Source organism: Pteropus vampyrus, unplaced genomic scaffold (genome assembly GCF_000151845.1).
Source record: "Pteropus vampyrus isolate Shadow unplaced genomic scaffold, Pvam_2.0 Scaffold14, whole genome shotgun sequence".
NCBI lineage: Eukaryota > Metazoa > Chordata > Mammalia > Chiroptera > Pteropodidae > Pteropus > Pteropus vampyrus.
This window is the reverse complement of record NW_011888795.1, coordinates 14,130,527-14,156,381: the sequence shown is the minus strand read 5'-3', so window position 1 is coordinate 14,156,381 and position 25,855 is coordinate 14,130,527. Positions and strand designations below refer to the sequence as shown.

At 33.4% G+C, this 25,855-nt stretch overlaps 1 pseudogene; it reads left to right on the top strand.

Moving 5' to 3' along the window:
• The first annotated feature begins 9,149 nt into the window (after window positions 1–9,149).
• On the top strand, window positions 9,150–9,269 carry LOC111734301 (annotated as a pseudogene).
• The last annotated feature ends 16,586 nt before the right edge of the window (window positions 9,270–25,855 follow it).

Sequence of the window (25,855 nt, the reverse complement as noted above, 5' to 3'; positions counted from 1 at the left end):
CATGACTATTAATCTGGACATTTTCAAATTTACAACCCTGGGTTTACATAAGCAATTTATCTAAATTGTTTTTAAAATAAAGAATTATATTTGTTAAAATGTTTAGGCCATTATGCGGAAATATTATCATAATGAAAATAAGAACTTTTCACTCACAAATAATTACTTTTACTTTCAGCCTATTGTAAGAGAGAACTATAAAAGAGAGTAAGGGGATCAGATTCTGTGGGAGTTCCCCAGTGGATCTTCTAAAGGAAATAAAATGGCCCTTTTCTCTGAGCCATTTTAAGCCTTGATTACATTAACTTTTAGAAAATGCACAGAGGAAACAATATTTCAGAGAAGGGTCTGATGGGATAAATTAACATATTTCTGGTACTGCATGGATGATGGCATATGTCACTGTTAACCTTGTGTTACATTTCTGAGCTAGTGTCCAGCACAGCCTCTTAGGCCATCTGCTTTCTACGGTTGTCAGACCCGAAAATAGCCTGAGATGGCTGAATCCCTGGAACATTTTTTCTACCGTTTTGATTAGAAAAGCTCTTCTACCCTAATCGATCTTTCTATTTTATCTCAAGCATGCATTTGACAAACTTCCTAGGTATGAGTCTTCAGTATACATGGTCGACTTTAAATTTTCAGTTGGTATTTGACATTAGGGAAGTTTCAGTCATGTGCAACAGAATGCTGTAAAGTCACATTTGATTTCCTCTCTGTTCACAAGAGAAAGGACATGTACTAAATAAAACTTACAAGGACAGGGACATTGAGGAGCCCTTCAGCTGGTATTTTCCTTAGGTTAATGCTTTTGGCATCCTTCTTCTTACTCATTTAAGTATTTCTGTTTATATAATTTTCCTATATCTCATTGATTACATTTTCTTGCCTCTCTAGATAGCTCTTTGTGGCTCTCCTGATTATCTGTGTCTGATGGTTGAGACACATCATCTAAAATTTGTGCTCAAATGGTGAAAAAAGAACTTCTGAATACATGGAACTATTCCATGCAGATTTATGATTCAAATAGGATCATCTTTGTCCCAGTTAAGCAAGGTTACTTGAGGAAAGATGGCAGAAGCATTGTTTTTAGGAAGAGACATTTTTAAAAATGTCTCAAATAAAGCCAAAAGAAAAAGAACATAGGGAAGATACAGGAGGAACATTACTTATAAAGTCATTTCGTTTAGAAATCTTAGAGACATGTATTGAATTGCTTTGTTTTTGAACTGGATGGTGCTCTGCAGAAATCCTCCTGTGACTTTTTTCACTGCCTCATTCAATTTTTATATTGTTTTGAAGGTCCAGGCAGAGATGATATGTAATTGGACATTTGGTGAATGCGGAGGACTAAAATTGTGTCCAAAGTTATTAGCTTATCTTCGTTTGAAGAGCAAAGAGAACATTTTATTTCATCTAACTTTTTATAGCGATCAATTAATCCTTTGCTTCAAGGATCACAACAGGATGCCTGTATTCATTCTCATGGAAACATTGACATCTAGTGGGTCACGGCATTAATGCAAGGCAGCACAGAGGCTAAGAAAAATACTCAAATCTTTGGGATATTCAGTGTGGTGTGCCCTCTTATATTAATTAATTTGGCCCATTAATCTCACTAGCTAGCCTCTTCTTGTAACTGTAGATACAAAATAATAATTCAAAGAAAGTCATAGCAAACAAACAGCATACATAACCAATAGTTTTCAGATACCATATAAATAAATTCTTAAGTACTATTTTCATTGAAGATTTGTTATTCATAGGAACCAAAATTCATAATGGTTCAGAGAGTTTTAGCAATCATAGGCATTAACCTTTAGCATTTAGAGACCTAGATAGTCTGGTGCAATAGTTCTTAAACTTTTTTATTTCAGAGATGATTTTGATGAACAGTATGAGGACCCTGCCAAGAAATTTTATATATGAGCAGCCACACCTAATTCTGTAATTTTGTATACAACTTCAAGGGGTTCATAGAACCACTGAAACTTGGGCTGGCAAAGAAATTCTGAACACCTAATAATTATAGGAAACTCTTATATAATACTATGTGCCAGATACTGTTCCAAGTGCTGTTCATATATGAATTCCTTTAATTACCACAGCCTTTCTAAGTAGATTATTAACCTGTTTCACAGAAAACAAAACTGCAACACAGAAAGATGAAAATATTTGCCCCAAACCACGTAGATAATAATACACGAGGTTAAGATTCAAACCCAGGTAGACTGACCCCAAAGTTCACGCTCTGTCACATTGTCTGGGCCCTCTCACAGAAGGAGGACTGCAATGATGGCTAGATGGACAGATAGAAACCTTACGTGGTTTCAGCATGACCAATCTCTCTAAGCAATCTCTATAGACTACTTATTTTCTATGCTTCAGTTGCCAAGAAGTGCATCACAATAGATAAATATTCACGACCTAACTGAGGGAGATGGAGGCAAGTAGAAAAATAAGTTATTAGTCTTTGGAGCCCTTAAAAAGGAGATGTAAAGCAAGTCTAAGTTATGCAGGACCTTCAAGTTCTAGAACATTGGGTTGATAACCTTTGGTAAAATAGACCAGTTCCTTAATCACAAAAACACTGATGGTAAGCAAATAATATCAGTTCTAGAGGGCAAGTGGCATGACAGGACATTTAATCTTTTATTTCACATATTATACTTTTAAAGCTCCTTCAAAGCAAACTACCCAAATAAACGCTCCTGTGGTCTCACTGGGAGAGTAGGGTTATAATTCTTCCAGAGGGCAATGGTATGAGGTTAAGGAGTGGGATGTGAGTACTGGATTACCACCCAACCCGGATGTCCTGTAATTCAGCCCTGGACCATCCTACCTGCATTGCTCCCCAGAGGCTGCTGTGAGATGAGGGGAAGAGGCTATTGGACAAACAACAAACCTTCCTCAGTAGAGTCCTTCTGACAAATCTCAAAACATTTGTCTGTGTTAGAACAATGTCCTTTGGAATCTATTCCTAGCTGGTAAGAGAGAGAGTGGGAGATCTTTGAAAAGATCTTCTTATTTCCAATGCATCCTTTATAAATGTGGGTACTCTAGTTCTTTGACCTTGTATACATCTTTCCTTTGAAATGAATATACTGAAGACTTTGAATGCATCATCTTCTATCCTAGGAAATTTTTTCCCTTCCCCACCCTTGGTCTACACACTTGACTAAGCTAGAAATAGTAATAGTTGTCACATGAATGCAACTGGGTTTGTTAACGCAGAGCTTCTGATGTGGATTAAGAGGAACAGACGTGAACGTCCACGGATGGTAAAATGTTTTCTCCAGAGTATCCTGATGGATCTAAAAGAAAGGCGCACATGTTTTCCAATTAAGAAAATGCCTGCCGAGCAATGGGTAATGCCATATGTCTGAGCCTCCTAAATGGAAATGAACAGCCAAAAGCTTTTCGCTTAATTTTTTTTTAAAGGAATTTTTGTCTTTGTGGCCTGGTTTTCTGAACTTTCCAAATATCATTATTGCATTTCTATTATCTTCACTATTATCTTAAGTGTACTTGGACTATCTAATGATGATGTCATAATTTTATAATCGATCTAGGAAACTTTACCTTCCTCTGCTCTGTCTTTAAAAACACAATTTTCTTATTTAAAATGAGAAGTCAGTGGATTCCAGTATAATTTTAAGTGATTTTTAATATTCAGTGATGAAAGTCTGTGCTTCCTCATACTTCACCACCAGCCTATCAATTTCTTCTCATAAACCCTTGAGGAATCAAATCAAAAAGCTTTTGAAAAATGTGAACAAACACTGCTTCTGTTTTCTCTTATTCTTTTCTGAGGAATTTGAAAAATGTGAACAAACTTCAACCACCGCTTCTGTTTTCTCTTATTCTTTTCTGAAGAATTTGAAAGACTTTGTCAATAAATGTTAAATGAAAATAAAGGTCAGAGAGAGGTCATAATTTCTCTCAAAAGAGGTACATTTTCTTAAGCCTATCAAACTGGAATTTTCTAACTATAAGGAAAATACGTAGCCTCCCTAAGAGAGAATTGCTTTCATTTTTCTTCCCGAAGTACATAACTATGTTCTCCTGATCAAACTATACAGATTCATATTAAAATGGTCATTTAATTTAATAATTTGTAAAAATGATAGAATGATAGAGAGTTCATTGAAAAGTATCAAAATTTGCAATATAATTAGAACCAGGTATAGTTTATAATACACAGGACATGACAAACAATAATACTAAGTTGGTTCCGAGACTGAATATCTTTATGCTAAAGATCAATGAAGCTCCTTTACCAGTGAAAAAAAGAGACTGAGTTTTGCTTTTGTCTCATTCCAACTTGGTCATGTGGCTATTGCTCTACTAAGACTGTGTCAAGACCTTTAAAACTCAAACTTGAAATTTGCTTAGGTACTTGTTAAATTAATGAAAATAATCTTTGATGCATTTGTATACATATGTAATTTTATAATAAATATTACATAGGTAATATCGTTCATTTGGGGTTCATTGTGATAAGTGTTCTAGAAAACACTGCATCATTTTTATTTCATTTAGTTCTCCTCTAGTAAAACATAAACTCAATGAAGATAGAGACATTTTTTCTCATTCACCACTGTATCACCAGTCACTAGAATAGTGCCTACTATGTAATTTGTTGAATATAAATGAATGAATGAATGAATGAATGAATGAATGTTGACAGTATTATAATAAATGTCTAACAGGTAAACTAAGGCCCAGCTATGTGCCTTGCTTTAAAAAGCTGTCAAATAGTAAGTTTTGGGGCTGAAGTATAACCCAGTTATATCTGACTTCAAAGCCAAAGGATATATTTTAGAATAATAAAGTCTATTGCTATAAAAAGCATTGTTTTCCTCCAAATCCAGTCTGTGAATTGGGACAATCAGAGAGACAACCAGCCTTGTCCTTCTAAGTAGGATGCATGTCTTCTCAACATTCTGCACAGGAAACTCCATTTTCTCCTCTACTATTAAAAAAGAAGCATTAAAACCCTTTATTAGGACACTTTTCTTACCTGGTGCCCAACTGAAAAGTTGTCACTATTTGTGCAAGATGGTGTCACTTCCTGTGTATCATTATTATATACCAGCTCACAGCAATAGCTCATGGCACTACATAATTTTTCATGCCACATATTATTATATAGATTATATCAGGTCCTTTAATTCTCTCAGTCATTTACCTTCTTTACACTGGGTCTTTACATCTTTCCTCCTCCTCCCCAAACTAGCTTCCTATCCTCAATTACTTTTTAAAGATATAAGCTGTATTCAGAAACTGAATGCTATTCAAACTAAAAATCTTTTGTTCAAGATGACTTATGCAAAAACTAGTAAGGTGTGCTTCCTGGATTAAATTTGCTTGTGGGTTCTTTGTTTTCTCCCAACTTGAGTGAAGTGCAGAAGAGCACTCTGGTGTAATCGAGGGGGTCCTGACTATACTGTTTACTAGCTATGTGATTTGGGTCAATTGCTTTTTCCTTTCAGCTTTCATTTTCTCCATTTGAAAACCTTAGGATAATTTAAAACCTACCTACAGGGCTGTTATTTGATCATTGAAAATTTTTAATTCGTTTTATTTAATAGACACATGTTACAAAATTCAAAAATACAGGAGAATTATTTAGTGAAAAGTAAATCTTCCCTGTCCTCTAATCCTGAAACTAGAAACTGTTTCTTTCTTATGTGTCCTTCCAGAGATATCGTTTTCATTTACAAGTAAATACCTTTTTTATTCATTTTTAACATCAAAGGCAATTTTCTATGCATGGTTCTTAATCTTGTTTTCTTGCTTATCAGTATTTCTTGAAAGCCTTTTCATACAAGAGAGTCCACCAAAAACTTACGTGAGAAGCTTGCTTTTGAAAAGCTGCATGGAATTATTTTTGTATCTTACAAAATTATCTTTAAATTAATATGGAAGAATAGACAAGACAAACAAACAAGACATTTTGAAAAGAAAATAACAACATAAGGAGAATTGGCCTACCCAGCTGTCTAAATCTCTAAATGTATTCTTAAAAAAAAATAAGTAAAGCAGTGCAGTACTAGGGCAAGACAGATCACCAAAAGCAAGAATATATAAAAGACCTAATATACATAAAAAATTGATATATGATAAAAGCTGTATAAAACATTGGATATTTAGAAAAAGTTATATCAAGTAATTATCACATTTCCACACACATTCCAAATGGATTGGAGAGTTAAATGGGAAAGAAAATGAAACAATAAAAATGGTAAAAGAAAATATAGGTAAACATCTGTGTGATCTTGGAGTTATGGTCTTTTAAAACAAAAGAAGAAACTATAGCAAAATCAACTCTAGTAAAGAAACTATAGCAAAAACAAAAAAAGAAAGTATAAATAAAAATAACATATATTTTAAAAGGATAGATTTCTATGATTTGTATTTCAATTTGTATGATGGATTTGACTATGTAAATAGTAAATTTTCATTATATCAGAAAATTTAATAGGCAAATTACAAATAGAAAAATTTTGGAAGATATATGACAGACAAATGACTAACAATCTTTATATTAAGAGATCTCACTACTAGTAAGAAAAATAAAAACCACCCAATATAACTCTGAGTAAAGTTTAGAAGATAACAATTCACTAAAGACAAGTTTGTACAAATGGCCAATAAACATTTTTAACAGATCTCTAACTTGCCAGTAATGCAAAATGATAAGTCATGCTAAAAGAACAATGAAACACTATTTTTTCATCTGTGAAGTTGGGAAAGATAATTAAATGCACAATTCTCAATATTGGCAAATAATCATTGAAATAGATGCTCTCATATACTTACTACCATTCTAGAAGGTAATTTGATATGTTTCAAGAGCTTTAAAGCTATGACTTTTTTGTCTTGTATTTCTAGCTGTAAGAAGGTGTTTTAACAAAATGATCAAATGTGCACAAAAAGACATATACAAGAATACCCAACAAACATTGTGAAAATCTCAAACAACATGTCTATCAGTAGTTTGTTACTATATACATATTTTACTAAACTATGAATCTGCTAAAATCACATTTTATAGAAATAATAGTGGCAAGAGAAATTTCTCAAAATGTATAGTTAAATTAAAAAATCAGATTATAAAAGATCACATACTGTACAAATCCAGTTCAAATAGACATATGTATATGTATATATAATATAAAAAGATAAGGTTTTAACTGTTGAAACTGTTAACAGTTTCCTGGGTGAAATAACAAACAATGTTTTTTTTAAGTTTTGTACAGAAAAGTATTATTTTTATAATCAGAAGAAGTCAATAAATGTTATTTTTAAAATTAGAATCAGAGCATCTCTAACTTAGATATTTAACTATTATTATTCAAGTGTCTCATTATTTGTGCCAAACCTTACTGAGTGTTTCTTGGGTATGAATTTTCTTTAAAAGCATACAAACAAATATTATTTCAGATCATCTTCAGGAAATCTCTCAACCCTAAAATTAAAGCCCAAAACTATCCCCCAGGAGGGTTTAAATACTATTAAAATATTATTAATGTTTCTGCTTTGTGTTGAGGCAATTGTTTAGATAACAAAGTAATTGCATACATAAACACTGCTGAATCCTAATTAAGAAGTTAAAATACCAATAAGAGTGAGATTGTAGATAAAAAGACTAGGATTGTTATTATCTGTAGGCATCAGCCATGGGATTTGCCAATATAAGTTTGCCTTAGCCAACAATAGACAAGACATCATATGTTCAAGTTCCACTCTTGGCATAAAATCAGAAATTGGGCTGGTAATCTAGGTCAGGAATTCATTTCAGAACAAATCACAAATTTTTTGTGTGTGACTGCCAAGTAATTTTCAGTTTCTTTTCATGGTTTTCTGAGAAAGTTAAAGCCATGCTTTAGTTACATTACATGAATTGTCAACAAAGCTAGTCATGCATGAGAAATCATTGCTAATGTGTTTAAACACCCTTAAATCTGTTTTATTTCACTTCTCCCATGTTATCAGGACAATCAACTCCACTGTAGTTTTCAAGTACTTCTAATCAGGGTTCGATTCCCAGAAGTAAATGAAACTGAGGTCTCCTTGAATTATCAAAAGAGCTTCCTCTTCAGGTCTGCTGATGTCCAGTTACTTAAATGTGACATAGCACTGAGCTGAGTAATATTTGCAAGTCCATTTTACATAAAATATTTCTTACCTAGCGTTTCTAGATTGATTCATAGCCGATAGATACCAGTATTTATCAATCCAAAGTATACTGTGGTAGATTTCTGCTTAAAAATGGGGAGGAGTGCATTTTGGCAGGCTAATCCTTCCAGTGGGAGCAAGAAGAAAAATCAAGATAAAACATGGTAATTATCTGTTTGAAGTCAGCAGACTGCAGCAACAACAAAGAGAATTAGAAGGGCCATAATCAGAGAGGAATGAACACAGCAGAATTAAAGGGATTCTGCAGTCACTTTAACCCTAGGGGCATTTGCCAATTTTGTGAATGGGCACAAGGATGAGAATCTGAGTTTTGTATCCAGAAAGAGATGCGACTGGGAGACTGAGGAAGGGAAAAAAGCTAAGCTTTTGGCAAAGATATAAGGAGCCTCGGGCATATTGCTAGTTTTCGTTTCACAATAATTACCAATTTCTGGAGCAATAGCAGGTGGGAAACTAAAACCTAAACAGAAAGTTTCTAAAAGACGAAGTAAAGATTCGGTAGTTTCGTAAAAAGATTCCATTAAACAAGTAAAAAGGCAATCCACGAAGCAAGAGAAAATGTTTGCAACATATACCCAACAAAGATTTATAGCTAGAATGTACAAAGAACTTCTACAAATCAATAAGAACATACAGTACAATACAACTGAAAACAAATGAGAAAAGATATAAACAAATGTTTCACAATAAAACATTCATTTGAGCAATAATCATAAGAAAAGGTGCTCAATTTCATTAATCATAGGGAAAGTGAAAATTTAAATCACAAAGCAATTACCATTATACACTTACCAAAAAAAAAAGCTAAAATAAAATACATAAATAACAATTTCAAGTATTGGCGAAGATGTAGAGCAACTGGAACTCTCATATTTTGCTGGTGGAACTATAAATTGTAAAACTACTTGGCAATATCTACTAAAGCTAAGAATGTGCACATCCTTGTCTACGGCCATGCCACTCTGAACAAAGCCCAATCCCATCTGATCTCAGAAGCTAAGCAGGGTTGGGTCTGGTTAGTACTTGGATGAGAAACCACCTAAGAAGACTAGGTGCTGTAGGTGTAAAAAATAAAAAATAAAGGATTGTAAGCTGACAAGGTCCTTGCAATCTGTGAGGTCAACAAGGGTTGCCTCACTTTTAAAAAAAAAAAAAATAGAATATGCATATCTTTGATCCAGTCATTCTACTCTTTGGTATAAACTCTATAAAAATGTATAAGTATATAGCCCAAAAGACATGTACAAGCATGTTTATAGTGGCACTTTTGATAGTATCTCCAAATTGGAAGTTATTCAACTATCTAACAACAGTAGACTAGGTAAATAAATAATAGCCTATTTTTACAATATATTCAGTAATGGGAATGAACAAACTTTATATACAAGAACATGAATAAATCTAATGGAGTGCATAAGAAGCTAGAATCAAAAGAGTGCATCTGTTATGATTTTACTGATAAAAGACAAAATTAACCTATGGTTACTATTAAAGGCCTAGCAATTCTAAGGGGACAAAAGAGAACTTCTGGTATCTGGGCTATATTCTGTTTTTAATCTGTGAACGGTATCATGAGTTTGTTCACTTTGTGAAATTTATTCTGCTAGATACCTTTAATTTCTACACTTCATAAAGATATATTTAAATTAAAAATTTGCATCAAAATGTATATGCATATAGAGAGAGTTAACTACCCCAAGAAAATTGTCTTAGACTGAAATCGGTATCAATATCTCAGTGTATATTTAATTCATCTGTTAGACATAATTGATTTCTACATTTGTGTCTATCAAACTACTAAACAAATATTAATTAAATACCTAATTACTATGCCAGTGGGAAAAACTTAAGTAGAAGATATGATCCCCAATTACATGGTGTTTACAAAGTATTTATAATCTGTTTGGTGAAATAAGATTAGAAACAAAAGTAGCAGGTAGAACTTGATGTCTGAATTCCTTTCTTGAATCTGGGAGTTTTGAGCAGATTGAGTTTGGGAAATCACTCTAGCTACTAAGATATTCTTTGTGGATCCTCTTTTTGCTCACAGAGAATGATGTTTATTTTTCAGGTTTTTTGCATCTATGCTCACAAGGAATACCGACTTGTCATTTTTTATTCTTATAATATCTTTGGGTAACATTGGCCTCCAAATTTGGAAGTATTCCTCCTTCTTCAATTAACTGGAGGACTTTTTGTAGCATATAAATGTTTGGCAGAATCAATCAGTGAAGCCATTTCACTTGGAATTTTCTTTGTAAATAGGTTATCTAATAGGTTATGTAAATAAGACTATTTAAGTTATCTAATTCTTGAATTAGCTTTAGTAGATTGTGAATTTTTATGAATTTTTTCATTTAATCTATGTCATAAAATTTATTGAAATAAATGTATTCACTATATTTCCCTGTTAATATTTTCAAGGTCTGTATGATCTGATATTTGTCATCCGTGTTTAGGAGTATATCAATTTGATCTTTTTTAAAAATTAACATTTGGTTTTATTGATTTTCTTTATTTTTTTGTTTTGAATTAACTTGTACTTCAACTCTTTACTTTATTATATCTTTTCTTTTTCTTGCTTTGGATTTAGTTTGCTTTTCTTTTGCTATTAACTTAAGATAAAACCTTAGATGATTAAGTTCAAATCTTTCTTTTTTTCTAATATAAGCATTTGAGCTATAAATTTCTCTATAAGCACTGCATTAGCTACAAATCATAAAGTTTAATTAAATTAAAATTATATCTAATGACTCATGATTCTTTGATACAAAAAAATGTTTAAAAATATATAGTTTAATTTCTAAATATATGAGGATTTTCTATATATTTTTCTGTTGTTTCTAGTACAAACCCATTACTGAGATTTATTGTACTTTGATAGTCAAGAGTATGTTCTATCTTGGTAAATGTTTTACATGCCTTTGCAAGGAATGTGTACTTTGCTTTTATTAAATAGATTGTACTGTAAATGTCAATTAAGTCAAGTGGTTGATGATGTTGCTCAAGTCTTCTATGGCCTTACTATAGATTTTCTGGCAATTTTTCTATTAAATACTGACAGAAGAATGTTGACATCTTCAACTAACTTTATAGATTTCTCTATTTCTATTTTGAAAGTTCTAGAAAGTTTAAAAAATATATTTGAAGGTCTATAATTGGGTACATAAATATTTAAGATTGTTATGTCTTCTTGATGAATTAATTCCTTTATCATCTCACAATGTCCCTTCTTTTCCCTCCTTATATTCCTAGTTTTGAAGTTTACTGGGCATTAGTAGAGTCATTCCAGTGTTCTATTAACTAATGATTGCACAGAATATGACCACCCTTTAACTTTTAACTGGTCTATGTTTTTATATGTAAAGTGTGTTACTTGTAGACAGCATATAAGTGGACCTTAATTTTTTAACCAGTATGAAAATCTTTGCCTTTTATTTGTTTTTTAGTAAACATAATTATTTAAAGCAAATATTCATATGGTTTAATTTAAATCTGCCATCTTGCTGACTGTCTTTTAAGTAGTCCCATGTAGTATTTGGGATTGTTTTCCTTTCCTGCCAGTTTTGAATTGAGTAGTTGTATGATTCTATTTCGCCTCCATTATTGGCTTATAAGTTATACTTCAATTTTATTTTTTTAGTAGTTGCTCTAGTGTTTACCATATTCATATTTATAACATAATCTACTTTAAATTAATAATATACCATTTCATATATGGTGTAAAAATTGTACAATAGTATATTTCCATTGCCTCTCCCTTGTCCTTTGTGTAATTGTCATAGATTTTATTTCTACATATGCTATAAATCCCACAATCTATCAATACTATCTTTCCTTTAAACACTCAATTATCTTTTCAAGTGATTGAAAAGAAAAGTCTTATACCTACTTTCATTTTTACCATTTCCTATGTTTTTCCCCCTTTTGTTTAGATTTAGCTTTCCATTTGGTATTTTATTCCTCTGTCTGAAGGACTTGCTTTAATATTTCTTGTGGTGAAATTCTGCTGATAATAAATTCTCTCTTTGTTTGTGTGGAGGAAAAAAATCTTTATTTTGCCTTAATTTTTGAAATACATTTTCCCACAGGGTACATAATCCTAGGTTGACAGATTTTTTTACTTTAAACACTTTAAATATGTCACTCTACTATCTTTTGTCTTGAATTGTTTCTGATGAGAGTCAGCTATAATTCTGATCTTTGTTCCTCTCTTTATATCATTTTATTTTTCTTTAGCTGCTTTCAAGAATCTCTCCTTACCTTTGGTTTTCAGCAGTTTGCCTATGTATCTGTGGTTTATTATTATTGATTAATTTTGAAAATTCTCAGCTATTATCTATTCAAATATTTCTTCTGCCTATTTCTATCTCTTTTGCCCTCTGGGACTCCAGTTATTTATATTTCTAGACAATTTGTTATTGACCTACAGCTCTTGAATATTATGATGCTATTTTTTAGCTCTTTTATTCTCTTTGCATTTCATTTTAGATAATTTCTGTTGACCTACCTCCACACTTATTCATCCTTTCCCCAGCTGCATCCAGTCCACTAGCCAGCCCATCAAAGGAAATCTTCATCTCCAATGGCTCATTTTTTTAAATTTCTAATATTTTCATTTGTCTTTTAAAATAATTTTTATATCTCCGATGAAAGTCTCCATTCATTCATGTATGTTGTCTATTTTTTTCACTAGATATTTTAACATATTGTTCATAATAATTTTAAACTCCCGTCTAATTATTCCAATTGTATCATCTGTATCTAGTTCTGTACATTACTTTATCTTCTTACAATGAGTCAATTTTTTTCTTGTTTTTTTTTTTATGGGTTATTCATTTTTGATTGAAAGTTGAATATCATTGATCAAAGGACAGTAGAGTCTGAGGCAAATTGCTTTTATTCTGAGAACCGGTCATATCTCTTCTCTCAGGCTATTAGTGGAGGGAAGGTTTGAATCAATCTAGTCAGTAATTGAATTAGGTTTGGTTTTTCTGTTATCATTATCGTTAGTGCATTATAAGATTCAAATGCCTTCAGTGTTGGGTTGCCATTATCCTCTGCTTAGTGTAAGGCCAGGTCTGCATGCCTGAATCACAGAAGGGGTCTCCCTACATCCTTGTCCATTGGTGGGCTGTTTCTGCTTGTTACTTGGTGCTAGGCTTATGGTGGGAGGCTTCTTGGTTCTCTTGGTACAGCTTCGGGCTCAGGTAAGGCTCATTTATATGGGCCTTGTGGTTGAGGCATTTTTAACATTCCTTCCTTTCTTCCTCTCATAGCAGCCAAGTGTTCTTTCTCTCTGTCTCTCTGTCTCTCTGTCTCTCTGTCTCTCTATCTCTCTATCTCTCTCTGTCTCTCTGTCTCTCTCTCTCTCTCAATCGGTGTTAGATATTGGGCAAAAAATAGTTCTCTGACCTTTCACAAGTGGTAGCAGATCTCTGCTTTGTACTTGTGCAGAATTCTTGGACCAAGAAGTTTTCCTGACTTTTCATCAGTATCCCTGGTGGCAAGTATTCGATATCCTCTCCTAGTGGCTTAAGGCTTTATATCATATAGGAGAAGGATCTGGTAGAGTGAGCAGTGTTTTTGCCAGCCACCCAGTGGCACCCAATCACCTCTTGCACATCTACCCGACCATGGCCGGTGGTGGGAGAGCTCTCCAGTCTCTTGTCCTGCACCCAATATCTGTGAGCAACTGATGAGGCCCCTGTAGAAGAGCTTGTGAGTGAGGGCAAACCTCCCTGTGGCTCTCAGTTTTTCTAAAATGAAATCTTTACCCACCCTGACCTTTAAGAAGTATTTATAATGTTAACTTATTTTTTTCTTACATGCTTCTATGGCAGCCATGTATTCTTCTTCTGCTTTGCCAAGGTTGAAAATTTCATGTCTACCTTCTTCCATCCAAATGATCTGTCACTTTTCAGAATTCAGTTTTCTTGATTGACTTCTGACCTCAGCATTCTTATAGCTTTGAGACAAGTTATAATTTTGTAGATCATCTGGCTTTTTCTCGTTGTTAAGATGGGAGCAACATTCTTTTGCAGCTTTCAATATCCTAAGTGGAAGCAGAATTCACCTGCTAGAATTTTGCTTGGGATTAAAATCTATATATCAGTTTTGGAGAAATTTTCATCTATATAATATGAGCCTTTCAATCCATATATGATTTATTTTAAAAATTTTGAGTAATTTATAATTAATCTGTTTTTATAATTGTACTTATATAATATTGTAAGTATGCACATTGACTAAAGTTGGCAAAAATTACCCTTATGCAAGTCTACATCTCCTCTGGGGTGATGAAGTGGCAGAGGTAGGGAGCAAATGTAGAGGGAAGATAGTGATGCCCTCTTCGTTCTCATTTCACAGGACATTCTAATACCTGTTTAAGGTCAAACAGCTACTAGTTACCTGCAGATGTTAGACTGTAACACTGGTCCTATTGATGGGGTCTTTCCACTGCACATGACATATGCTAATGTACTTTGAAGTGAGCTCTTGGATTCTTTTCTTTTTTTTAAAGGAATGTAATCAACACAAATTTTTCAGAATGTCAAACATATCAATAAGTTTATGACTTTTCAAATATCTACTCTCTGTTTCTATACCAAAACTCTACCTTGGATATATGTGCTGAATCCTTTGATGAAAAGGAGGTCTTTACTTCTTTAAATTTGTTCATATTCACTTTTATTAGTGCTCTCGCCTGGCCCTAGCATTGTCATTTTGTTTTTTATACACATTTGCATTCCAGGTCTTCTTTGGGATCTCACCATTTAAGCAATTGTTCTTTCTTGTATCAGAATTGGCAAAAAGCCTTTAAAATTAAATAATCTGGCAGACAGCCTTTGCCATTCTCTACTTGAATTTGGGGTCACTGAAATTATAACACTAAGACTAGATTATAAGTTAGTTAACTGGTCATCTTATAACTCAAATAAACATGGATCGGTGTTATGGAGGAATCTCAATATGAGCTACAAATCAGGATTTAGATATGACGGAAAGATGACATTAGAACTAGTTATGGGGCAAATTACCCTACAGAAGGATAAATTCCTGGGAGGTGATAATAGCATTCAATGCAGTAAAATAAAGTAGCTGTTGTCTGAACATCTTCCCAGAGTTAAAAAAAAGTGAAAGTTTTTCCAACCTTCATTTATATTTATGAACCTCTGATGGACTTTCCCTTGACTAAAAAGTTTAAAAGAACATGATAGTAAAAAATTTTAGTAATTTGACAAAAAAAAAAGAAAAAAGTTATGGAATGAGATTTCAATCTGGTGCCTGACTCTATCTCAGGGTTCTGTAAAATATGACTGACAGGCAAAATCTGACCTGCCACACGTTTTTGTAAATAAAGTCATATTGGTGCACAGCCATGTCCCTTTCATCCTCATGTGCATCCACAGGGATATTTTAAATCACAAATTTAATCTTGTTTTCGTTTACTGAAAACTTTCCAAAGGCTTTCTACTGCCCCCAAACCCTTTATGTGGTATATAATGCTATTTGTAATGTGACCCCTGCTGACCTAAGCAGACTCTGCACTTATGACTCTTTCTCATCTTACATCCTGCATTTCAGTCATGCATTAGCTGTATTTATTCTCTTGGTTATGGGTCTTTACACATACTCTTATCTTTGGTCTCAACTAACTCATCCATTTCGTACTTCTAGTCCCAGCAGAGAAGTTTATCATTTCCTTGGGAAAGATCCAGACATCCAAAAGCTCCATGTGCATTGGTAGTATGTATGGTGGTGAGCATAGCTGCCTTCCAAAAGTTCTATGTACTCCTGTAAATTTGAGAATATTTGCTAACAGCAATCATGCTATTGTTTATTTGTGGTAGGTATCGGGGGTTGGTAAACCCCATCCGCAGGCCAAACCCAGATTTCTGTCTGTTTGTACAGTCTGTGAGCTAAGAGTAGTTTTCATATTTTTAAAGTTTTAAAAGACTCAAAAGAAAAGTGATACATCATGACATGCAAAAAAGATATTCATATTTCATTGTCCATAAATATAAATATAATTTTACTGTAGCCCAGACACACTCATTTGTTTACATACTGTCGCACATTGGGGAAGATATTGTAAATACAATAATGAAACAGAAAATACCATCCCAAGCCCCAACAACTTCAGTATCCGTAATAGCATCCGCAGTGTGTGGCCTACAGAAATCACTCATTAATTATTTATGGCATGAATAATGCATGAATGAGTAAAACTTTGCCCAGGAATCAGTTGCAATTAAGCATAGAATCCAGCCTGATTTTCCAGTTCGTAGCCAAGTACTCTTTGCTACTAGATCAGGCCTCGTTCCTGTGATTTTAGAACATTATTCTTAGAGTAATCATGGAATTAAAGGTCATTCCAGTTTCTACGTAGTCTTGGATGGTCCCTAGACTATGGGTTCTAACATGCTGCAATTATCATAAGAAAATCTCCTGTTATGCCCACAAAGAGTAAATAATGAAAGAAGAGGCCTTCTGCTCAAAGCTCTGCTTTAAAACAGCATTTTGATAAGTCCAGGCACACCTCGAAAGCAAAGCTTATGGAAAAAGTATATAAAAGCAAGCACTGTGATTAACCATATCCAGATGGAGAAAAATGTGTTGACATTTCAGCAAGAACGGTCTTTAATTCAAGCCGAAAAAAATCCCCATTTATACTTTGTAGTCAGCCAAAATTTCCAGCTGCACAGATTCTCTGGTGAACAAGCAGGCCAGCACTCAGAATAAGGTCACCGAAGAATGTGCCAGTAATCACAAACTGTAATTAAGCGGTAATGACCTCAACCTGAAGCTTTTTTCAGGATTAATGAACACCTGATAAACCAGTGGCCTGAGGCAGTCTCATTCTATCCAAAATGCCCTGGGATAAAGCAAGTGCTATAAACAAAAAGTGTTTCCAGCTTAAACCATTTCCCAAAGTTACCTTTTCTGCTATGATGTCACAGAGTTGGATTTTTTATTAGCATTTTTTTATATGCCAGATGATACTTTGTAAATTTATTATTCTGGTAAATGCGAAGTGAAATTATAATTCATATAAATAACTATTATGATCATCATTACTATGGCCTTTAATACCTTGGCTTAACTGATGAGAAGAGAGAGAACAAGCAGACTGTTAGATTAGTAAGTAAAGCGACCATCAAAATATGAGCCATCATTTATTTCCTGCTTAACAGATATTAAAATAGATACAACAGGCACCTCATAGATATTCTGTCTCTTCCCTTAGAGATTGAACATCATCATCTTCTTCGTGTAAATAAGGAATCTGAGAACCAGGGAGGTTAAATAACTTGTCCTAGGTAATTCTAATCATAACAGGTTGAAATTCAAGCTTCAATTTCTTGACCCCAAAGATCCAAACCCAAAATCACTGTATACTATGACCTCACTTATCTGAAAGGTCTCCATCAATGATTTGGAAGTAATGAGATAAATTCGTCACGGTAAGAATGTCATAGATAAATGTAGCTGGTGGTTGGTGGCTAATGGTAGATCAAAGTCATTAACATGTATTTAAAAAGGACTGTATAAGTGTACCAGTAGTCACAGCTAAGAAATCTTGGAAGTGACAGGGATTTTAATGTATGCTCTGCAAACCATCCTCAGGGATTAGTAGTGCTTCCATCTCTTGACATGAGTGTAGGAACCCTGAGGCAACCTTAGGTTCTGAAATATACCCCACACTCACACTAGCAACCTCATTCCACCACATCTGAAATTTCTTATAAAAGGACTAAGTTTTATTTTTTATTACATGAGAGGCTTAGTATGTATACATACCTGAGAGAGTTAACCATCGTGACTGGGATTTATCTGGAGATGGGTAAAACTGTTATCAGTATATTTTTAGGGGTGGCCAGGTATTTCCTTTTTTCTTCAGATGGAGGGAGTGGTTTGATGACAGAAGGGATGTGAAAAATGCTTTGGACAACTAAGTGACTGCACTGAGCCTTTATTTTCAGATGTGTCTTGTTGTTTTAGGGGAGTTGACAGGGTATAGTTGAGTCTCAGAGAACCTCCTCCAAAAATACAAAATGTGAGGTGTCCATTTCACCCCCACACTTTCGACCACTCTGTTCCCCTATATGAGAGCAGACCTCATCTTTGTGGTCCCTTCCTCCAAGGGCTGTTATATCACTATATGCTCAACTGCTTTAGGTTATTTAGGAAGACAACTCTTGGTAATATTAAAGTAAACAAAATCTTTTCTAGCCAGGTCTATTACTAGAGTAAAATTATGTTTGAACTATGGTATATTTTAAGCCAAAAAATACTCAGCTTCTAAACTAAACTTCATATTACCTCTGACTTTCTTGTCCCAAAAAGAGCAAATTAAAAGACTATTTTGGAAAAAATTCCCAATACAGCTGAGCCTGCTTTAACCTTTTCACATTTTCAAGGTCAGGTAATCATAAACACAACTAAAAGAATCTCTCATTTGGCCATGAGCTACCAAATTTGAAGAGTAAAGTACAGTGAACAGAAAAAGAAGAGTAGAGAAGTTATGGACATGGGTGAATAACTTTACCTACTTTGTAATAAATAAGAAGTCTTGCAAATTTTTTTAAAGCAGAAAACTATCTTACTATTCCAACATAATAGCCAAGATTACAGGACAGAAGACAACTTCTGAATTTAAAAAAAAAAAAAAAGCAAGCCTGTTTGCAAAACTGATGATAAGGCAGTAATTAGAGAGAGGAGAAGGAGAGGGAGAGGAAGAGAGTTACTGAAAAAAGGGTTCAACAAAGAGTTACTGAATTTAATATCTTTGCTAAATTGTTAACCACATACAATCTAAGGTCTACTCCAAGTTCCAGCCCTAGTCCAGATCCAGCTTGTCTACCAAGGCCTGGGCTTCTCTGGTACAAGATGACTGTTGAAGGATTCTCAACATTTGATTGTGGAATATAGAGGAAAAGAAGCACAATGATTCTATGCCAGCAGTATCTATGCCAGCCAGCCCACTGTGCTGATACAGTTATCTAATGGCATTTCCCTCAGCCATAGTTGGTTAGTTGTTAATTTTAGAGACAGTAAAAGACTACAGGTGGAATTTGACCAACTCGTTTTTCAGGGGAAGCAGTGAGTAGAAACTTCATCATTTTGCATTTATAGATAGTCATTATATCCCACTTAACTTTCTTCTCTAAATTATTTCTAATTTGATATTTCTTAACCAGAGGAATGCATTTGAACCATATGCAAAGATTTTTTAAAAATGTATATCCTCTTCTTATTTCAGATCTAAGGATTCTTATCCTTATGAAGACGGACATTCATATGTATATCAAAACAAGAAGAAACTCAAATTATTCTGAAACATATGCCAAGTTAAGAACCACTTTTGCAATTTCCTTAGTCCTTTATCAAATGATAAAATCCAAAATATCCCCTTCATTTTAGCTGCTACTCTTTGGGAAGTATTAGTTTTCAATCTTGCTTTTAAAATAAAAGCTAATAGGGAGCATAAAACTCTAAACATCCATCAGAAGACTGAACTACCATCTCCTTTATTCTATGAATGCAGCCTCAGATAACATTTGCTTCTCCTTTTGGCATTAGCAAAACCTTTCTAGGCTCTCTGCATCTTTCTGCATCTCTGCCATTTTATGGGATGATGTTCTCTCAGAGATGTCTCGCATGCATGTTTTCTGCAATAGCCCTCAAAGCTTACTGCTAAAAACTCAGCTGACGAATTCAGCACCTTATCTGGTTCCCTTCTTTTGGATATTCTCATAGCTTCTGGTCTGCCTTGAGCTCTGTTTTAAGTTGAGCTGTGTAATTTAAGGCTTATTCTTATATCTTTTCCATGCATTGGATAAAAAAAGGAGGAAACTGCATCACCATTCCAATATGCTGAGATCAACTAGAATCAAGATTCCAGGGTGTTCATAGTATATTCCAGATCCATGCTATTTGCATATTGATCAGCCTCTCATAAATCTTCTCATCCATAATCTTGATTAAAATGTCAAGAGCATAGTATCAAGGTTATTTCAGATCAACTAAATAATTGCCTAACACTTCCCCCGCCCTCCAAAGTGAGAGATCAATAAAAGAATTCACAAAGAAAAATAGACGTCAAAAACTAGAATACTCCTTAGTTCAGAATCACAGAATCACCTTATTTCTATGATACATCCTCTTGATGTGTGATGTTTCTCCTTCATAAAAGCCATGCTAGAAAGATTTTATAGCTCTTGAAGGAAATAACTATGAGATTTATTGTCATAAACTGGTTTATATCAGGGCTCTATTAAAACTATGGGTAAGTGATTTATTATTGAGTTAAAATAAAAATAATACTACAGACCTTTTTTAACAACCATCTATCCATCATTCGATCAATGGAAACTCACAGAATACTAACTGCATCAGATAGGCATTATGCCAAGCATGGAAGATAGAACAATGGCCAAGATAAGACTGTTCCTCTGCTTCAAAGAGCTAACAATCCAATAGAGGAAGGCAGATATTAAAGGAGAAAAAATTTTAAAAAGTACCCTATTTAGACCAAAGAGGAGTCTCACTACATTATACTCCATTACTATGATACCATGTGATAAAGAGTATCTAGAACTTCAAAATGCTTGTAGAAACACATATTTGAGAGAAATATAGAGAAACTGGAATTGTTTTAAGAGAGCATACCCTGAATGCAGAGGTGACTTGAAATCATGCAATTAAAAGAAGGAAGATGATTAGTCTAGAGAAGATGGACATTTTAGTAATCAGTCCTTTAAAAGCGTGTTAAAGAGAGATGATTTGGATGGTAGGGTCTTAGGATGTTGAACAGAGAACAATGGGTAGAAGTCAGGAGAAGGCAGATTCTATCTCAAAAGAAGAAATGTCTTTATATCAGGATTGTATCAAGATCCAATGGGCTTCTCGAGAAATAATGAGATTTCCATTACCAGATTTATCTCATCACATGTTGTCTCATCTCTTAATGAGGATATTATTAAAATTTTTCAACTAAAAAGTGAATAATTGGTAGAGAGTGAAAATGCTCCCAGACCTGAGAACTGATAAATCATAACTTACATTCTTTAAACTCTTTTGTATACATAAAGAATAAAAACACCTCGATGCTTATTTTAAAATGTGTTTACTATCCTTTAATTTTAATGTCAAATTTTATTATTTTCCTTTAATTGACCACCCAGTATTGTATTATACTATGGGGATATGTTTTATATTATGAATTAAGCCCTAATAACTCAGCTTAACACAAAATTGTGTGACTATTTTAAACATTCTTGTTTAAAAAATAGGAAAAGCTTTTTGGAAACCTATGTCAGACCTATATAAAGAAGCCCTGGCCTCTTCTTCTGAGAAATTACATGGTCACCATCACTGAAATAATGTCTGAAACTCCTGATTAGGTGTTGCCTTCAAGAGCCTGCATCAGATTTTTTTGAATAATTTCAGTGGTAGTAAATTATAATTCTTTGAGGTGAATATTTTGAAATAGGCAAAAGTCATTCAAAGTAACTTCTGAGAAACAAGATTTGGATATCAGATTAATATATTATAACCCCTATATTAATGGCAGCACAATTTATAATAGCCAAGATAAGGAAGCAAGCCAAATGCTCATCAACAGATTATTGGATTAAGAAGTTATGGTTCATGTATACAATGGAATATTACTCAGCCATTAACAAAATGAAATCCTACCATTTGCAAAACATAGATGGACCTAGAGGTTATTATGCTGAGTGCAATAAGTCAAATAGAGAAAGATATTATATGATTTTACTTATATGCAGAATCTAAAGAACAAAAAGAACAAACTAATCAAAAACATACTCACAAATGCAGAGGACAATCTGGTGATGGCCAGAGGAGAGGGGTGTTAGAGGACTGGGAGAAAGGGGTGAAGGGTTAAAGAAATATAAATTAGTAGTTAATAGATGGTCATGGGGATGGGGAACACAACATAGGGAATGCAGTTAGCATTAATGTAATGGCTAGGTGGAGAGCAAGAGGAAAAAAAGAGCAATCAGGGGGATTGTTTATAAACTATAAAAATGTCTAACTGATGTATTATATACTTGAAACTAATAAAAAAAAATTTTTTTAAATTATAACCTATGTTCCCAGGCTTAAATCTCATTTCTTCTTTCTATAAAGAGTTCTAAGTAATTCTCCTCCTGAGACTAGATTTTTGCCCTCCAAGGACAAAAGTCCTTGTCTATACAATATAATCCAAATGTTTTGTTTATGCTCCATTTCAGAAACTGCTTAAAATTTTTCCATGGAGAGAGGATATATCTAAATCACCCAGGTGCCTTTAAAAAAATAGTGAGGATTCAATACATCTCAGTACATCTGGGAATCTTTATTTTGAAAAACCTTATTCCAATAATTATGATGTTTGGCCAAGTGAGGGACTCTGCTCTGTCTTCTTGTTCCAATTTATACTTTTGTCCTCATCCTGGCATTTTCATGACAACGAATCCTTATAGGTAAGAAATACAGAATTTCGAATCCTAAATATATAGATTTAAAACCCAGACCCACTATTAACTAGGTGGCTTTAGGCAAACGAAAATACTTTTGACACTTTTCTCAACAGGGATATATTACTAATCAATCTGAAGGATTATTGGGAGAGTTAAATTAGATTGTGTAAATAAAGCATCGAGCACAGTCATTGGTTCATAGCTTACTTAAAGGAAGCAATTATTATTCATTTCTCATCACTACTCAACTCTACACATGTTGAATACTATTTCTCTAATAATTTATTCAATTATAATTAAATTCAAGGCCACCATAGTTATCCATAGAGAACCTCAAACTCTTTTCATTTTTCTGTAGAACAATGGCTCCCGTCTAAGTGAATGTGGTCCCTTCGAAACAGTCATATATTTTTGAGAAATATGAGAATATTTGTGCTTAAAAAGACCAAAATAGAATCTTCAGGAGATGAATAATTTACTATTTACAAAAAGAATAAAACAAATCCAAAAATTAAAAGAATAGGTAATTTCACAATCAACTTTAATCTTATTCTTTTTGAATATGATATTTGAGTCCTAAAGTATCCCTCTTGATAGGGAAGAGCTCAGTTAATGTTGTGACATAAATTTTGGACTTCCCTTCCTTTAATCCAGGGGAAACAATTTTTTCTAAAGGAAGCTTACTCCTTAATTTCCTGACTCTCCTCAAATAAATATTGAGAGTGAGTACTAGAGTTCCAAAACTTCTAATTATAGGCTTTCCTCTAAAAACTTTAGCTGACTCAAATAGATATTTTTTTGTCCACCCTGCCAGCAGTCTGAACATAGGAGAAACCAGAAAGAATTATGCTTGGTCATAATTCTTGCCATAGATTTCTTGTTAGACACTTGTAATCCTATATCTTACAGAGTTGTTCCTATCAGGGCTTCTAGTTAACATCCAACCTGGAACACAATAAGTGTTCAATAAATATCTATTGACATGTGCAGGGGATAAGACTGGAGTCCAGGAGACCAAAATTCTGGATGTCCAATATATATTTGTTGAAATATAATGATGAAAATGAAGTCAGTAGTGATGTTAATAATTATGGGCATAACTATGATGATAATGATGACGATAGTATGCCTAACATCTATCAAAGGCTTACTAGGCATCAAGTCCTAGGCTGAGTACTTTACTTCATTGCCTCACTTCATTAACACAGCAGACCTATGAGGAAGATACTTATATATCTCATTTTACAAGTAAGGAAATTGAGGCTTGACGAGTTTTAAAAATGTGTCTTATCATTCCTCTTATCTTCCCCAAAACACATAACCTCAAAGAAGGGGAAACATCATATAAACTCAAATTGAGGATAATTCTACAAAATATCTGACCAGCACTCTTCAAAAGTGGTAACTTCATGAAAGATGAGAAAAGACAGAATAACTATTTCCTTTTTTTGCTTTGATAATTGCCTTATGGTTATATAAGATGTTAACATTAGGAAAATCTGGGTGAAACCTATATAAGAAAGCTCTACTATCTTTGCAAATCTTTTATAACCATAAAAATATTTCAGAATAAAAGGATTGTAAGCCTTCTATGAGCCCATAGAACATGACAGGCAAATAGAAGATGAACCTGAAGTAGTTTGTAGTGTTAGAAAGGTAGTAAAACAAACAAACAAATAAATAATAACAAAAACAAAACACAAAAGATACAGGAGACAAGAACTGAAAGAACACTCAACAGCCCGAAATAATTTAAGCAACACAATATATAACAATAATGTTGGTTTGCAAGCCAAAGAATAAAATAAATGAGTCCATATTAATATAAAAAAATTATTGAATCAATAGCTAAATGAGGTTTAACAGACAAATCTTTACAGAATTCCAAAAACTAAATGTAGAAGAAATGTGAGAAATTAAAAAAAATTACCATTAGAATAACATGTGATGATTGCCACAGGCAAGATTTACTAGAAAATGCTAAAAGTAATGGGTAAAATTTTAAAGAGAAACAGGATATTTTCATATTTGCAAAGTATCACCACAAAACTATTTTTTAATTACTGTGGTTTTAACATATATCCACCAATGCTTTTACACTTCCTTCCAAGAAGTGGAGTATAATTTTCCTTCTCTTAAGTGTGGACTGAACTTCGGTTACTCACTTTTAACGTACCGAATAGGAAAGGGGTGGGGGTAACTTTACAGTGGAGAAATCTGGCAGAAACTACCTTAATGAAGTAATCAAAGTTAACGTTCCCACTTATAAGTCATGTTGATATCATATACTTCTGATATGATGCAATGAGAAGGCACTTTAGCTCTGTGGTATTTTTCTCAAAAATCTATAACCCCGTCTAATCATTAAAACCCAAACCAAGAGGCATTTTGCAAAATACCTGACCAGTTCTCTTCAAAAGTGTCAAGTTCATGGAAAATAAGATTGAGAAACAATTACAGATTGGATAAGACCAATGAGACATGACAACTAAATGCTATGTGGCATGAAAATAATACTAGTGGGAAAACTGGCAAAATCTGAATAAAGTATATAATCAGAGAACAGTATTATACCAATGCTAAATTCTTAGTTTCAGTAAATATACCATGGTTACATAAAATGCTAAAAATATGGGACGCTGAGTGAAGAGTAGGTGAAAACTCTCTATACTATCGGTACAACTCTTCTGTAAATCTCAAGTTTTTTTAATTAAAAATGATTTTAAGTATTTGGAGTCAAAATATATTAATAAACTGTTTATAGAAAATAAAAGAAAAAGCAATGGTCCCTAAATAGTAAAAGATCTCATCACTCATAATTAGAAAACTCAAATTAAAATTACATTGAGATATCATTAGTTACCCACCAAAGTGGCAGAAATCCAAAAGTTTCAAAACACACTTTATTGGTGAGGTAATAGAGAAATAGAACCTCCTATTCATCAGCAACAGAATATAACTCCATAAATACTAACAATATATGCATAGATTTCATTTATAAGAAGAAAAGGATATTTAATTCTATTTAATAAGAGATTTAACAATGATATATTGAATAAACAATGGTGGACTATATCTATGCTATAGAGTCATAAAAAAACAAGGATAATTTCTATGCACTAAGATGGAATAATTTATAGGAAATATTAAGTGAAAAA